General features: G+C 41.7%; 1 protein-coding gene and 1 long non-coding RNA gene across 2 annotated transcripts in view; one reads left to right on the top strand and one right to left on the bottom strand.

Annotated features, from left to right (window-relative positions):
* Positions 1–15,503, top strand: part of LOC309370888 — a 238,162-nt gene that overhangs the window by 205,101 nt on the left and 17,558 nt on the right. The window lies entirely within an intron of this gene.
* The window catches only part of SLC16A12 (solute carrier family 16 member 12), a 43,806-nt gene that overhangs the window by 16,863 nt on the left and 11,440 nt on the right, over positions 1–15,503 (bottom strand). Inside the window, exon 3 of the mRNA XM_081912977.1 lies at positions 5,081–5,150. The gene's annotated coding sequence lies outside the window, so the exon portion shown is untranslated. The remainder of the gene's footprint in view (positions 1–5,080; positions 5,151–15,503) is intronic.

Raw genomic sequence — 15,503 nt, 5'->3', positions numbered from 1 at the left:
TTAGTGGGTCTATGCTAAATAGGCCTTAGTTCAAGACAGCCCCAAGAGACTTCGTCTGGAAAACCAAGGTGTCAAATCTAAATGTGACCTTTAACCTAGAGCTTCCCTAAAAGCTTCTCTAAAAGGCAACGATTTCTACCTGCAGTGAACAACACAGAATAATATCACCAAGGCAACAATAAACATCCATAAAAATGGCAAAGGTAGTTTCTCTCCCAAATAGGTTTTATCTTAAACATAGCAAACGCAGTACATAAAGAGTTCACTTGTAATATATCAGTGGTTCAGGTTTAACAAACTGAAGAACAGCGTCCTCTTTCTATGCTCCTCCCGATGGAAACATGCATATGGGGACAGATGTACCCCTGCTTTAAGTCGTTTACATACTGTCTTCTCTTGTTTATTATTTACTACAAAGCTTGATGACTAAGCTTTCTAGTGACGAAACGTTGGATTACGGGAACGACGTCCGAGCACTGAACCACTGGTATATCACAAGTGGACTCTTTATTACTGCATTTGCAATTGTTCAAGATAAAATCTGTTTTGGAAAGAGAAAAAATGAACACTGAACCACTGATATATTACTAGTGAACTCTTGATTGACCGTGTTTGCTATTGTTTAGGATAAAACCTATTTGGGAAAGAAACTGCCTTAGCCATTTTTATGGACGTTTATTGTTTGTTTGCAGATAGTTGCCTTGGTGATATTATCGTGAGTTGATTGCAGTAGTCATTGTTCATTTTTTTATTGTTATTCTCCTGCAGTGGGCAGCTGAATGAAAGAGCCGTGTGTGCTAGGCTGCAGTCCGTTCATGCAGGGAGATGGTGAGGTCGCTTTAAGAGCTGCATGGAAAAGGACATCTCAGTGGGTGTGAAGTGTCATGCAGGGCTTTCAGTATTGCTTCTGCATTGCTTTCAGTAGGGCATTCGTAGAAGAGAGCTTACAATCCCAGTTACCTTACGGGCATATTGAAAGGATAACAAATGAGCCTGGATCCTGCAACTGGCAGCTGGCCTCTCTAGCCCACTAAGGGACTTCAGGAGAAAAGGTCACTGCCACACCATACATTTAAAGCACATGGCCTCCCCTCTGGGAACTGTAGTTTACTCCTCGCTTAGTTACAAATCCTAGCACCCCAAACTGCAGTTCCCAGAATCCTTTGGGGGGGGAGTCTTATGCTTTAAATGTATGGTATAGATGTGACTTTCTACTGCTGGACTTTTTCAGACCAGGAAGCAGAGGCAGCTGTGAAGCCTGCAGTCAGAGCAGTGAAGGAATGTTCAATGGGAATAAAGAAAACACACCATCCACGGCCACTGTGCAGTGTGTCAAATTAGGCTCAATCCTGCACCCCATGAAATGATAAAGAAATTCTAAACCCTGAGAATGAGGAGGAAAATTGAAGATATTTATTTATTTTTTTGCAGGGGAAGAAAACATGGAGGACAGGTTTTGGCACAGAAGTAGGGCCATTTGGAAATACCATTGTATTCATCTTAGTGCAATGAGACACACCTTCCTAATCTGTAGATCAAATGTTGGGGAAACTAATCTCTGCATTTCCTCAAGGCAAAAACATCACCAGCATCACCATCACAGTGGGCAACAGACTTTGAAGAGGAAGCATAGCAGCAAGTCAATAAAATGGAAGGTGTTTTTCCTAGGTGGTATCTCTGTGTTTCTGTTGCTTCAGGGGGGGGGGATTTCCCAGTAGTGAATAAGTGATAGGGAAACTTGATGAAAACTGGACAGCTGTTAAAAGCTCAGCATGAAGGACGGGAATGGTAAAGCTAAATGGAAATCAGATACATAAGCGTGAGGATACTTAATCTGCCTCAACTCTAGAACTCGTGAGTAGTCGCCATCTAAAAACACGTACTATGAGAAGTTGTACATGTAACAGAAGCTAAAAGCGGAATAAGTACAAGCTCTCGTTCACGTCAACATGAAGTCAGACACAGCATCCACTTGGGTGGATAACTGCAAAACAGTGTGGGATTAAGTATTAAGGGCTAGACATTGAAGGGGCACAGGATGGAGCCTGAACAATTAGAAGGAAAGGAAGCAAGCAGAAAACCAATGGAATTTCTGACATTTTCTTTTAGGCAGTAGACCCCACACAACATCACAAGGTGGTGTGTCGGTGTTGTTTCTAAATGACCCCTCAGTTTCAAACATAAAACTTAGAAGGCTGATGATCAAGAAACAGAAACCCAGTGGGCACACCCCATGCTTAATCACCCCATGCTTTGGACGTGGGCTACATTTCCCATCAAGATCTCTTTCCTGGACCATTATGCCTGTTCCCTTGTTAAATACAGGGTTGCCATGTGAAACCGTCCTGCCTCTTTAAAAGCTGCAAATCATGATGTCGCTGTAATCTTTCTCACTTTGTTTTCCCCGCAGTCCTACCACCCACCTTTTTTCCAACCACAACCTTGTTCCTCCAGTTATTTAATTAATCCCTCTGTAATATGTATATAGCCCAGAAATCCTGGACTGCACACAAACCCTCACAGAAAGTGTAAACTGGGTAGAGGATCTTGAGGAAAAACACTTACTGAAACCAACCAACCAACAATTTCCATTAGACGGCATCAGAATTAAGTTCCAACCCTTTGTGGATTCCAGGGGAAGAATTTCTAGGTCAGAGAGCCAGTCCTGGAGGCAAGCTGGAGCTCCAGCATTCCTAATTTTAAAAAGAAACGTGACCAATGACCTATTTAATGAGCACTTCCGGTTCCTCAACTATATCTCTTGGTATTTTCCATCCCTAATGAGTGTTCTCTCATTTTTACATGGATATAAGTGAGGTCTTCCTTGCTATCAGGGTGGAAATCAAACAAGGCTAGGATCAATTGTTTCCTAGTCTTGAGCATGAAAAGATACCCAACCAGACCCACTGGCTTTTTTTTAATTGAGCATGTATTCTGATAATGGACAAAATCCATTACTAGTGCTATAATATTAATCTTTCTCAATGGCCATTACTTCCACTTATTGCAGGTTTGCTTGGTGCGCTATGCTTCTGAAAATTATGATGCCTATCACTGTATATCATCAAGACTCATTGTATTGATTCCACCCTCTCTCAACTACCACCACTGTTGACCATCAGGGGATTTATGGAAGCAATAAAATAATATATCCAAAAGTAGGGGGTGTCCATAGCTCAACCACAAGAATCAAGTGAGATTTCTTTAGACGTATGGGCTTTTTAAAAAGGGGGCTTTAACATGGCAGTTATTGACGAACATGTTGCAACAATGAGGCTCGATACTGCAGTGCAGCCAGCAATGCAAACACAAATCACAAATCTAACAGAATCTCCATTAACCAAGTTATTAGAAACTCCTTGCTTTAAGAGCTCATTTAGTTTGTGGGAAATGGGCGTGTTTCAGTATATGCTGGAATTTCCACAAAATGTCACCTAAAGTAAAATCAGAGGTGAATTTGGAAAGGCCTTGATCAACTAAACCGATCTGTAGGGACTATGAGGGAAGTTGTTGCTATTGCTAATGTTTTATAAGCGGTAAATGAGGGTGGGGTATGGATACACTCACACAAGAGATCACACATGCTTCATTTATTTTCACTTCCAAAAATCAAGATCTGTTGTATGCCACCGTAGCCCCTTTGCCTAATATGGCACCAAATACTCTCCAATTTCCAAAATTGACTTGAAAATTTATTCAATGCTCCTGAATAAACCGAGTTGCCTAGAAGCCATAGGTCGATTGAGCAGCTTTGAAACAGCAATCCTCCCCCCCCCCCCCCGTGTGAATTCTGAGGTGGTACAGTCCTAACAAGGAACAGCGTAGCTCAAAGGTGAGAACAGATTCCTGAGAGATGTTTGTTGACCTCATGTAAAGGTTTGGATACATTTGTGTCACCCTGGCTGAACCGCTTCCAAATCTCCTTTGCCAATCCTGCTTCAACCCTTGACCTGAAGTTTAGGCAGTCACAAAGGATAGAGAACATATTGCTTCTGTTTCAGTGCTGCGGCTGCTACAACTGTTTCTGCTGCTATCAGCGCCAATGTTATTTCATATCTATTAGCAGGCAACTGTGTATCAAGAACACATACAGCCTGTGAGTTTATCCTCTAAACCAGGTGGGACTAGAATTTAAAAAGAGACCAAAAGTTTTTTTAGCCAGCAGAGAGGTTCAGAAATGAATGAATGCATGAAATTGTATTGTGACCCAAATACACAAATGTATAAACAGTAGAGACTGAAATAATATGGGGTGTACACTGATGGGAAGCGACCCATTGTGACCACCTCAAACCTTTTGCACACAGAGAAACACTATAGCATCATGAGCACAAATCATCATGAATGCTCAATAGAAAGAATATCTAGTTGAGTCCATAACTAATTTAAGTTGCAACACATTTTTTTTTAGATTTCTAAATAATGTAAACGGTTTGGAATGGCAACATTAGTTGTTGTGGTTTTTTTAAGGAATAAAGGCAATATGTGGGGCTACCTCTGAAGATGGTTCAGAAACTTCAAAAGGTGCAGAATTTGGTGGTCAGCTTTCTCATCGGGGCAAGATGGTTTGAATATATTACATTGCCCCTGGCCCAACTGCACAGGCTGCCGATTACTTTCCGGGCCCAATTCAAAGTGCTGGTTTTGACCTTAAATGGCTCAGGACCACAAGGTCCACCTCCCTCCATATGAACCAACCTGAATGTTGTGATCATCATCTGAGGCCCTTCTTTGTGTGCCCCTTCTACAAGAGGTCTGAAGACCGGCAACACAAGAACGGGCTTTTTCTGTGCCAGGGAGGCTGACCTGGCACCTTCATTATATACTGGTATATTTAGGAGCCAGGCAGAAATGTTTTTCTTCAGCCAGGCCTTGGGCTGATTAACATTCCAAGGCCTTTTAAATGTGTTAGTGGAGTAAATGATTTTGCTTCCGTTTTTGTTTTCTTATGTATTTTGCGTTATGTATTTTGCGTTCTTACTTCATATTTTTGAGTTGTGAACCACCCTGCAATAAATAACAGCAATAGCAACAATAATGTAAACCCCGTGTGTATCTGAATCCGTAACGCTTTGCTTACCTTGTAGATTTGGGAGATGTCGGGATATGTACTTGTCAGCAGATCAGAGCAAAGAGATGGAAGGACATATCTGTAAGTAAATAAACATAAGGTGGTTCTTAAAAAAAAAAGAAGAGGGATTTATATAAAGATCATTGTACATCGCAACATGAGAAGCTGGGCGTTTCCACACTTTTACATCCATATCTTACATCAAGGAGTTCAAGAGGAATGGCAGAGGAGTTGAAGCTAAGATGGGAGATAATCCTGTGCCTGATAACATGTAACATCAGGGGATTGGCTCCACACTCTTATCAAAAATGGTCCACAGAGGGTAGGATAATTCTGGATCTGGCTCGCAAGGTGAAAAAAAAATCCCTATCCATATTTTATAGTGCGGTCACTCCAAAACACATCTCACCCCCAATTTTTGTTAATCGGTAGCCATATTGTGTTACGTTGAAGTCTAGATTTGGCATGTGTTCCAAGGATAAAGGCATAGTCAAGATGAGTGGTACCACTAGGCAGCATGAGGTAGTTCAACTCAGGTGGAAAATCTTGGAATTGTCTTAGAGTACATGACTTCTGCTCTCATCTTAAGTCTAGAATAGAATCGTTGGGCTAAAAGCAACACCACAAGAAAAGTATCAACTGGATAAAATGAAAAGAAACGAAACAATGAAAGAGAAGAAAAAGAAGTGGAGGTCAAGGGAAAGCACTTTTTCCTTACCTATATGGACGTTAGGAAACTTTGAACTGCTCACACAACTAATGCTCTGGTCTTTCAAAGAGAGTGAATCGCATTCCATAAGTTTAAAGGTAACTGGTGTGGCCAGGCAAGTCAGCAAATTCTCTGTGCTCAATGAGCAATTTGGAGTTGCTGAATAACTCGCATTCCCAAATGTCTATTTTTCTGTATTACACACTTTTCTCAAAAGCTTTATTTTGAACTCCCACAGTAGAACAAAAGAAAAAGACCATGTTGTTATCTGAGTAACCAGCCAGCAGTAACTTCATGAACAGGGAATGGTTATTGGGGGGGGGGGTGTCCTACAGATTTGCACAGTTGCACTGTAACCGATATGGACAAAGGTTTTCAGGAGCTGCCATTTTCTTCCATTTGGTTGTTGATGCTCTCCCCTGCCCTTCTAACCCAAGAGTGTTACATTTAGAAAAAGAACCCCAGTCCATTTTGCCATTTTACTTAATTGTGTTCATAATGTATTTTTAAAATAATCAAAATAAAAACAAAAACAACCCAATAACACACACACACAAACACACACCCGATAGCATTGGCTGCCAATCATCCAATGGCCTGGTTAAAGAGGAACATTTTTGCCCTCACGGCTTACACTATACCACAAGATCTGAAGGTAGTTCTCTTATGCCATCTTCAGGATTTGATCAATGGTATTTTCCTGAAGTGGGACGCGGGTGGCGCTGTGGGTTAAACCATAGAGCCTAGGACTTGCCAATCAGAAGGTCAGCGGTTCGAATCCCCACGACAGGGTGAGCTCCCGTTGCTCAGTCCCAGCTCCTGCCAACTCAGCAGTTCAAAAGCACGTCAAAGTGCAAGTAGATAAATAGGTACTTCTCCAGCGGGGAGGTAAATGGCGTTTCCGTGCGCTGCTCTGGTTCACCAGAAGCGGCTTAGTCATGCTGGCCACATGACCCGGAAGCTGTACAACGCCTCCCTCGGCCAATAAAGAGAGATGAATGCCGCAACCCCAGAGTGAGTCACAACTGGACCTAATGGTCAGGGGCCCCTTTACCTTTATTTTCCTGAAGTACAGTGGTACCTCGGTTTAAGAACAGTCCTGTTTAAGAACGATTTGGTTTACGAACTTCGCAAAACCGGAAGTAGTGTCCCGGTTTGCAAACTTTACCTCAGTCTAAGAATGGAAGCCGAATGGTGGAAGGGCACCGGCGGCAGGAGGCCTCATTAGGGAAAGTGAACCTCGGTTTAAGAAGGGACTTCCAGAACGGATTAAGTTCATAAGCCAAGGTACCACTATACTTGTAAATCTACCCCTACCAAGCCTGAGAGTGTGTGTAACTAAAGCAGAGCTGATTTGGGATTCTAGCAGGAATCTGAGGCAAACTAGTCATGGAAAAGAAACCTGAGTGAGAAGCCTACAGAGTGGAATTTTCCCATTGTCATTCCATCCCTGCAGGATCCCCAAGAACATGCTCTATGGGGAGCCAGCGTCTGGCACTAGGCCTGTTGGCAGACCAACTCCATGTTACAAAGACGTCTGCTGGCAACATGAACCCCGTTGTATGTTTGTGCCTGGAGACAAACAGCCAGGTTGTGCTTCCACAGCAGTGACCAGAGGAGGAATGATAGCTGTGAGGAGTGCAGAAAGAAGAAACACCATGGTGCACCTGTAGCAGCAAAACCGGACACTTTCATCTGCCCCAGCTGCAATCCAACATGTCTCCTCCGCATCGGTCTCTACAGTCAGAGCAGGCACTGTCCAACAGCTTGACCTCATCCTCAATGGCACACTCCTCCATTGTCTCCTGAGAGAGACGGATGGCAACAAAAACTCAGGGAAACACTTCATGTGTCTGATGAAGTGAATTGTAGTCCATGGAAGCTTATGCTTTAAGAAATGTGTTAGTCCTTAAGGTATCGCAAAACTCATTCTTTTTTGCAGCAAGAGACTAGCACAGCAGTTGTCTGGTAGCCAAGTGGCATGGCAAAATATGGAATATCACAGTCTTACTAAATTAACATGCTATAGAAGTGGAAGACTGACAAATGAACATCAGAAAAATAGGCTTATCCAAAGATGCTATTTGCAATGGTTTGCATATACTGTTTTAGAATAAACTATCTACTTAGTTTCCCTCTCTTATAAACATGTCTCTCTCCCACTCCATCATTTCCAAGGTCCTTATGTATACCAGATTGTTAGTTATTATTATTTCTATGAATATCTGCATAGGTATGTTTCATATAGGTGTCATCATTTCAATTTTTGTAGCAATATATGAATGTATGATTGGACTCCTAAGTATAATACACGTGTTTTTTAAAATAAATAGATAAATAAAGGAGGTAGTGAAGTTGCTGCTACTCTTGAGTAATTCAAACAGGGGTGGGGAACTGAGTCCGGCCAGTGGGCCAAATCCTAATCTCCACATACACCCAGGGGGCAAGTTTGATAGGTGGGCGAGACCACCCAACATCATCATGACACTGGGACGCAACATCACCTTTGAAATTCATTTCCAAGTGGTTTCCGTGGAAAATGGAAACAGAAAGCCCCCTGCTCTCTTTCCAACAGCTGTGCCAGAGGAGATGAGAGGAGAGCATGAGATAGATGCTTGCTGCTGATTGGAACAGTCTGTTCTACATTCTTAATGTATGCAGTGCCTGCCTGAGCAGACATGGATGTAAGAATGCTCTTGTTCCCATTAAAGGTCATATGGGGGCAGGGACAGGAGAAGAGGCCACGTGAGATCAAGGAGTACCCTTGCATCTCTGCCATGTGTGTAACCAACACACCCTTGTGTGAACCTCCCAAAGAAAATGGAACACATCTGTGCCAGCTTTTCATTAATACTTGCTTTGTTTTTTGCTTCATTTGGAAAGGATTAATCAACGATGGGATCATTGCCCCTACAGAATTCTGGCTGTGTGCAACGACAGATCAGTTGTTTAAAGCAAAGAAAAAGAAAATAAAAGGGATCAGGGACGATGCAAATAAAAGAAAGAACAGGCTACCTCTGGTTAAGCTCTTCTCAGGTTCCTCCCTTGGAAACATGCATTTAAGAGATCCAAGGGCTGCAGATAGGTGACAATAGATAGGATTAACTGGAACTGTTGCTATACCCATTTCATGTCTGAGCTGCATTTTCTTGTGTGGCGGCTTGGTTCAGACATGAAGGTGTCATTGCTTATGGAGCCAAGACAGCCCCACCCACACCCGAGACAAAAGTAGCAGCAGGCTTGGGGAAGCCACAATGTTTGCAGAAGTTCGGGTTTATTCTGGGGCAGTGGCAAGCATTATCGGATGACAAGCATTACTCAGTTCCATTCTAGTCTGGTTCAGACCTGGCCACGAGACTGAGATGTCATTGATCACCCTTTGTAGAAAGTGGGACGGGGGAGTGTGACCTCGCTCTTGCTTCATGATCTTTCATTGGCTTTCAATATCATGGGCTATGATATCCTCCCGGACCGGCTCCAGAGAATGGGAATTGGGGGCATAGTTTTACAGCAACCATGTGCTTCATGTAACCATTTAGTCTGTCTTAGTCATGCAGTTGTGCAATGGGTTGTTTTTACATAGGCTCCTCAAGTAGTGTGTGCTGAGGTTGCAGGTTTGTTTGTTTTTTTGAGATTGTTTACTCCTACACTTGTGCAGCTATTATAATTAAGCTATATGTATATTAATGCTTAATGTTTAACAAGCTGTGGGGTCAGTTAGATCACACATACCATTTGTGGACATTGATGAATGTTACATAGTGGGATATTGTTGACTCCCATGACTTATGTATCACTACATTGTTTTACTGCAAAATGAACGTTATCAATAAAAGCATAGTTTTTTGTTTGTAAATGAGGTCATCCTTAGTACCTTCCACTAAGTATTTTATCTTTATAGCTGTCTTGGGTACCCAAAACCAAAACGATAAGCGTCAATGTTTCTATCAACAAAGGGTTAAATGTAAGATCACTTTGTTCACATTAATCCTTGTATGATTTATTTTTTTAAGTATGATGAGAAAAGTAAACAATAATCTAATGGTTTCCTGAGCAATTATTGTTACTGAAAAGTTAAGCCACCGAACCAGAGGATAAAAATAATAACCAAGTGATCTACTTGATTTTCCATAGCAATAATGTATCAGCCAGCTTTAAAGTCATTATCCTAAAGGTCTCTCCCCTTTCAACTAAACCACCAAAGAGATAACTTTCTCGTGGGAAACACTTCGCCTTGGATATATATTATTTCCTTTCTTTCCTTTTGGCAGAAAATAAGAGGTTAAAGTTTAATTTTTAAAAAATGAAAACAAGAACAAGATCGGGGGTGGTGGTGTCTGTATCATAACTTCCTTTTAAAATCAAATCCATTCATTATGGGGGTTTTTTCCCAGAATACACCACAAACAAAAGAAATGTTATTTCCTTAAAGATTACCGCCCACACCATTAGCTTCTCACAAAAATGCTAAATAATCAAGCTTAGTGAGAATGATTACAATGAAATAAGATACAAAATATGAAAGCAAAGGAATGATTGAGTCCAATTCACTCCCAGGGGAGACCAGACAGGCACACAATTTTAAGTAAGCTTAAGATTTTATAGCTAATTTTAAATGGTTTATATGCTTTATATCTCTTTTGTGACCACTTAGAAATGATGGTGTTAAGCAATATACGGCAAATGGCAGAAATCAATCAAATCAATAAAATGGTCAATAAAGTACTGAACTTTAAGCTTTGATCCAATCCTTCCACCAGGGAACTCAATGAATGGATGTGCCAAATGCAGAGGAAACCTCTTTTCCCACCCAGATGCCTTTCCTGCCCCTCTTGGCTGCTGAATTAAGCTAAGCCATGATTTGTTCTAGTGTGTCATCCACACCAGGGCTCACGATTAACTTTCTCCTCCTCGCTATCAGCTAAGGGCAAGAACAAACCTTGGCTGAAGCTTGTGGTTAGCAAGAAGAGAGCCTAACCATGAGCCCAAGTGCAGATATTGAGGTGATGGCTTGGGTATGGAGGGTGCTAATTGGTTCCAACCAAACCTGTGGTTTTGTATCTGCAAAAAGGGGGTCTGTACAAGACGGAACTTGCTGTACTGGCGAAAGAAACCAATCTTTTTGTAAGACAATGGCCCTAGCCAGCCAAGCTAAGTACCCCCATTTGCATGACTAAACAGGCGGCCATGTTATCATGGAGACAACGGAGGGATGGTGTTATACAGGAGGGGGCAAACATTTTCCCTACCCCCTTACCTGGCTGGAGGTGACATCATATTGTAAGGAGGAGAACAGCAAAGGCTGGTTGGCATGTTTAATGTTGACTGGAAGCTGGAAAGACAAAGAGGCTTCTTGCTCTGTGCTGAATCCAAAGCCATGGCATTGCGGACCCCTCACCCCACCCCTAGAACCCTAACAGGGAAGCAAGATCTGTTGGAGCATTGTTGTAATAAGCCATTCCATCCTATGCTCAGGTTGTATATATGTGTAAATACAACCATGTATCCTAAAGACACTACAATCTCCACCGACTTGCATTCCAAGGAAACCAAACCCTGGATGAGCTCCTGGGACCCCTGGAATCTCTCGCCACTCAAAGATTGGGGCACGCACAGTAATACGCATAGATGCAAATGTAGCCTGACTGCAAGCACTGACTGCCAAGAGGATTTTCTGGGCTCAGAACACTCTATGTGGCCTGGGCCCTCTACCCCACCTACAGCCTGTACTGCTGTGTATGTCATAGTAGTATTAAAACAAATGTCTCTGGCCTGATTAAGATGGAGCACAGCTAGCGTCTCACTTCATGTGAAGTGAAATAAATAAAAAGTGAGAAGGATGTCCCTGCTGGTCTCCACATTTTAGGCCCCAGAAGCTGCGACCTTATAAATGCTTAGCTGGGAATAGGGAGAGTAGATCAAGCATCAAATTGGCCCACAGTCCACTTTTCTCTAGTTTTGCTTGCAGTGTCTTTCTGTGAATTTCTCTAATACTGGGCTTTTTTTGCCTTTTACAAGTTTTTGAATTCGACAGCCTTTGTTCCCATAGGACAGGCATAGGCAAACTCGGCCCTCCAGATGTTTCGGGACTACAGCTCCCATCATCCCTGACCACTGGTTCTGTTAGCTAGGGATCATGGGAGCTATAGTCCCAAAACATCTGGAAGGCCGAGTTTGCCTATGCCCGCCATAGGATTTGGTCAGCTACCACCTTTGATCTTAACTGTGTATTCAATTTAACTTCTTTTATTCGCTGTTGAGATGATTATGTTGGTCATTAACCACTGTTAGCATATATTGGCTTATTGTTAATCTTTCTCTCACTTTTTGGCCCTGTGACGCAAGCAGAAAGCACAGTCATTGTCTTTCATCTAAATGTGAGTCTATGTTATTTATTAATGTAGCGAAAAATGAGCTTTACTTGTACAGTGGTAACTCTGGTTACGAACTTAATTCATTCCGGAGGTCTGTTCTTAATCTGAGGTACCACTTTAGCTAATGGGGCCTCTCACTGCCGCTGGCGCGCAATTTCTGTTCTCATCCTGGGGCAAAGTTCTTAATCCGAGGTACTACTTCTGGGTTAGCAGAGTGTGTAACCAGAAGCGTCTGTAACCTGAAGCGCCTGTAACCGAGGTGTTTGTAACCCGAGGTACCATTGTATTTTGTGAGTGTTAAAATGTGAGTTGGATGCGTATATTTCTCTAATAACATTGTGAGAAATTTATAACACTGAAAGTGGCCTGAAAGCGAGATGGGAGCCGCAACCCCACAGTCGCCTTTGACTGGACTTAACCATCCAGGGGTCCTTTAGCTTTTCCTCACTTCAATTAGCAATTACCGGCTCAATTAGATTTCAGCCAATTCTAAAAGTGTAATAAAAAATTGTAAACAATAATATTACTTATGAAGAGCTAAAGAGAACTGAAGCAAACTGGCACAGCTAATGTGTCTACCAAGTATCGCTGGGAGTCCCACTGAACTCAGTGGAGCTTACTTCCGGGTAGACAAAAGCAACCCAAAATGCTTATTTTCCAGTCGCTTCGGATATTTGCATCATGCTCCATAGGGTTACAAAATGTTATCTAAGGACACAACATCTCCTCCTCCAGGAAACAATCCCTTGCTGAGATGTGCAGCAACAGCGCCGCTGTACAACTTTATTGTTTTGCCAATTTTACATCTCAGCCACAGGTCACTTTGCAAAACGCAGACCAGAGTCAAGCCATTTTATTGTCCCTCCATCCCAAATGCTGTTTTGATTGCAGGATCGCTACTACCAGTACTGCTACATTTTTTGGTAGAGGATATGCCTTTGCTGTGTAGTGACACAAACTGTATGTTTTCCCAACTGTTACAAAAATTCTAAGGTTTCAAATATAAAATAAATGTTTGTAGGTGTACAAGGTAAATACACACATATAAATATATAAACCACAAGTCTGAAAGAGTACAGAGAGCAATCCTGAAGCCATATTGTCCTTCAATGACTCCCCTTATTTCCTGTGCAGAAGGAAATATATTAGAGGAACCTTTTCCCATCGTTCTTTTCACTTACAAATCTTGTCTTAAGGGCATATTTTGTGTATGAATAGGGTATGTCTGTGACCTGGACAGGTAATGCAATCAGTGACCATTAACAGGTATCTTGTCAGACAGGAGACAAGCCACACTCTCTTCTGTTATAGACCACCGCTTTCTGTGACACGTATATTATTCCTGTTGGGTGGTCTTTGGCTAAGGAGTTGGACAATTTCAAAATGTCATTCTGGCGCACCTTTGTTCTGGGTCCTCACCTCCTTGCAAGGGGTGGTGGGACTCTGTTGCAACAGAAAAATAAAGATCTTCCTTGTTTTCACTCAATTTTCTCCAATCGACTTAGGTGGAAACTGATTCCTTTGATGGAGAGTTGGGCTGTAAAAGCCAACCCCAATTTTTTTCTAGAACACAATTATTGTTCTGGGTTACCCGTATCTAGGAAGCAATGTTATACTTCAAGACGTTCTTTGATTTTAGTTTTTTTTAAGCAGACTTATATTCTGTTATAGTAGAATGGCTCGTGTCGAGTTGGCCAACATGAAAACATTCCTTTCTCCAAAAATGTATTAATAGTAGGAGCACTAGTAGCAGAAGCAGTTATTTTTATGCTATCTTTATAGATAAAAGTAAGGTAGGAGGAAATGACAGCCCACCAACCTGGTCAAGTTCACAACCTAAATTCAGTAGAAAGGGAAACAGATGGAAAGGAAGCCAGAGAACCTGGAACATATAGCTCCATTTCAAATGAGGACTGAGGTGTAAAGGGTTAAGAAAGGAGGGGAGTGAGGGGGGGACCCTGAACGGGCCAAGAAAAAGCACAGGCAATGGAAGTCAAGTTGTAAATAAGCACAATATGCAGTCCTATAGAACACGTTTGCTGCTTACTTGACATGGGAACCATGGTGGAACCCTGAACTCATTTCTATGCTTTTTTATTCAGAGTGACTTCCTCCGTGTAAAGCACTTCAACTCTTATCTTAAACCAAACTTTTTTGAATCCAGAATCAAACATACTGTAATGTTAGTAAGCACACTTAATACACACGGCGGGGGGGGGGGGACATTTGAGCAAAAACAGAGAGAAAGAGAGAGAGTTGAGGAAACAAAGAAGCTGCTCCTTAATCTGTTTTCAGAAACGAAGCAAGACAGGAGGTTTGAAAACTCAGCAGTAAAGCAAAGACAAGTGAGGCAAAACAGCTTAAGGCTTAGGCTGTTGACTTTGTTCTATTATTTATTTAATAACAAAAGAAAATAACTCTTTGGATTTTTTCCATTGTCTCATGACTGCAGAAATGCACAATCAACTTTAAAAAAAGAAGTATGAAGCCTGCTTTTTCCTTAATTATCCCACACACTCCATGTGTAGAGCCAACGTTGCAAAATATGCAACTAAAACAAGGAGTTTCCCAGGACATCTCCATACCATACATTTAAAGTGCATCCAACTCACTTTTTAAGTCCAGGACTTCCCCCAAAATATGGGAACCTTAGTTTGTAAAGAATGTTATGAGGGGAAACTACAATTCCATAGATTTATCCCAATCACTTTTTAAAACAGATTTGCCACATTTATCACATGTGCAAATGAAAAAGGGCTTCTGCCCTTGTTGCTTCTTGAAGAACCAAAGCAGGCAAATGTATAATTAAGTGCCATACTTTACTATAGCAAAAATAACAGTCACATGGCTAACACATTCATGAAAGTCCACCATATATATTTTTTACGGCAAAAGCTTTTGTGAACTACACTCCACTTCATTAGATGATTGAGACATTATTCTGAGTTGAAAGTGTGCATGTATTTCATTCCTAACCGTGGCCATTCACACACACAAAAAGTTGTGTTGATAACACAGACATCTTCACACTGGCAAGTCAGCTAACCCATGTCGTGTGATTTGTGTTGTTTTTTTAAAAAAATCCACTGTGACAATGCAATCCACAAATGACAGCACAGAACCTCTTGATGAATTGTAATTCTGGAGTTTCACATTGAAGTCTCCATTTGAGGTTCATTTGCTCCAGAACAGTCACCTTAAGATCAATTACAAACCATGGCTTAGTATGAGCGAGCAGGCTCCTAAAGAGGAGATTATGGCCACTTTGTTCAACCTTGGTTATTTTGCTTCTGCACTGCGTTGAGCCAAGTCATGGATTGGCATAACCTGGACTTGTGATACACCACTG

Source organism: Podarcis melisellensis, assembly GCF_964234715.1.
Source record: "Podarcis melisellensis genome assembly, chromosome: 5".
In the NCBI taxonomy this organism is placed as follows: domain Eukaryota; kingdom Metazoa; phylum Chordata; class Lepidosauria; order Squamata; family Lacertidae; genus Podarcis; species Podarcis melisellensis.
Note: the sequence above shows the minus strand (reverse complement) of the source record. Positions and strands in the feature narration are given on the sequence as shown.